The 1361-nt window shown below is 33.4% G+C and overlaps 1 protein-coding gene across 2 annotated transcripts in view; it reads left to right on the top strand.

The window, feature by feature from the left end:
* SHOX2 (SHOX homeobox 2) overlaps positions 1 to 469 on the top strand; it is a 13705-nt gene extending 13236 nt beyond the window's left edge. For both annotated transcript variants that reach the window (XM_089675414.1, XM_089675415.1), the window contains exon 5: positions 1 to 469. This exon is cut by the window's left edge. The gene's annotated coding sequence lies outside the window, so the exon portion shown is untranslated.
* Positions 470 to 1361: the final 892 nt, after the last annotated feature.

The raw sequence follows: 1361 nt of genomic DNA, 5'->3' as shown, positions 1-1361 counted from the left end.
CTTGTTAGCATTTTAATTTCATGAGAGGTGTATTCTATTCCAGTATCGTGTGATCTTTATTTTGAATACATATAGATATTTAATGTGGACGTGGCGATTGTGATTGCAGTTTGCTAGCAAACATGATTTGGAGATTTTTGGACACTAAAAGGTGACCTGTTTTGGGTGAGGGGGGTAGGGGAGGGGAGGGGGGGAAAGCTCTCCTTTAAATGAACTTTGATGGGTGGGCTTTGTAACTATTTGTTCTCCATGAAAACAAGTTATTTATATATTCCATTTTTTTCAGTGTGCTCTTAAGTTATTTTACAATTTGTATGTTATTACTGCATTACATTTGATGTTGGTACAATATATTTTAAAAACAAAAATCACTCAGGTTTATTTCCTCTTTGTTAAACCACTTTTGGCTACGTAATTTCCAATAAGAAACCTGCAAAACTGAATTAAAACACAACATTGTTTTCCCATGCTTTTTATTTATTTTATTTTTTTTATTTCTGCAAATACAAATGCTACATGTGCTACTGGTAGTGAAGGCCAAATGCATATATTTGGAACACAATCGGAGATTAGTTTATGATCATTCTGTATTACATCAGATACTGCTTGGATTGTACAGATTGCACTATTTTTTTACTTAAAATAGATCTTTCATTAAGAAAAGGATGCTTAAACATTCAACAAGTCACTAATTAGTTAAAGCAGTATGTTTTCGCTGAGGCTATCAATGTCTAGATTAAAGTCCAGTTTGAATGTTTATTTCATTCTAACCATGATCATTTTGAATAATTGTCCAAAGTGTTTAGACACAAAACACCTACTGATCCTATACAGCTTTCTGCTACATATAGATTTGAAAGCTACATATAGCATGTAAAGGTTAGTCTCATGAGCAATGAGGTCAATTTACTGAAAGCAAAGAGGATATTTACTTTGCAAAGTGTAAGTTCAGTTGAACAGGTGAATGTATATGTTCACTTTAAATACACAGTCATGTGTGAGGAAAGTTAAAAAAATAAAAAATCTAGAATATTGCTATGAATTGATTGGTAGATTCAGGTCAATACAGCATCACCGTATTTACAAAGCCAGGTCAACATTTCGTTTGCTAAGTCAATATTCTTTGCTCCTCTCATAAATCAACTCCATTGTATTTAGTTAGCATTAAGCAAGTTTCAGCAGACATTAGTATGCATCTGCAAAGATCAGCCAGTGTCCTGCTAAATGCCTGCTGAAATCAGCTACACATCTGCTAAAGTTTGCTAAACACCTCTTGAACCAGGTTTTTAACTTCGGGACTTTCACTAACAGATGTATTTCACACCTGTCAACTAGAGCATATATAATGTCAAGAAAACTCT

Source organism: Staurois parvus, unplaced genomic scaffold, assembly GCF_062004578.1.
Source record: "Staurois parvus isolate SC_StPar_1 unplaced genomic scaffold, SC_StPar_1.0 ptg000155l, whole genome shotgun sequence".
Classification (NCBI taxonomy): Eukaryota; Metazoa; Chordata; class Amphibia; order Anura; family Ranidae; genus Staurois; species Staurois parvus.
This window is presented reverse-complemented; position numbering and strand designations above follow the sequence as displayed.